Source organism: Penaeus monodon, chromosome 27 (assembly GCF_015228065.2).
Source record: "Penaeus monodon isolate SGIC_2016 chromosome 27, NSTDA_Pmon_1, whole genome shotgun sequence".
Taxonomy (NCBI): Eukaryota; Metazoa; Arthropoda; class Malacostraca; order Decapoda; family Penaeidae; genus Penaeus; species Penaeus monodon.
Genome location: NC_051412.1, coordinates 16,487,621 through 16,488,041, shown reverse-complemented (window position 1 = coordinate 16,488,041; position 421 = coordinate 16,487,621). Strand labels below are relative to the sequence as shown.

At 40.1% G+C, this 421-nt stretch overlaps 1 protein-coding gene across 1 annotated transcript in view; it reads left to right on the top strand.

Annotated features, from left to right (window-relative positions):
• LOC119590634 overlaps positions 1-421 on the top strand; it is a gene marked incomplete at its 5' end in the record, with an annotated part of 133,180 nt that overhangs the window by 118,170 nt on the left and 14,589 nt on the right.

Below are 421 nucleotides of genomic sequence, written 5' to 3'. Positions count from 1 at the left end.
ATAAAAACACATCATTTGGTGACGCTAAAGAGTTAAAAATCACTCGAGTATTATTACATTTTGTTTGACAAAGTATCACACATGAGCTTAGGCCATTAATGACACAGTCCCCATATGACCTTACATGTAACCTCCCGGCTTTCCTGTGACCTTAAATCTAACTTAACCGTCCCTAAGTGACTTTAATGTTGACTTAAAGTTCCCGTTCGGCCTTTAACCGTTGCAGCCTCCGTGTGATCTTCAATGTAACCTCCACTTTCCCGGCTATCATAAATGTAATATTGGCAGCCTGTCGTGGTCGCCTGCCTGATTTTGGTGTTTATTTTCACATGTCACTTTACTCTGTATACTTTTCACGTCACCATATTTATGTGTACCTTAAACATGTCACTATACGTGAGCTTGCCAATGTAGAACCATG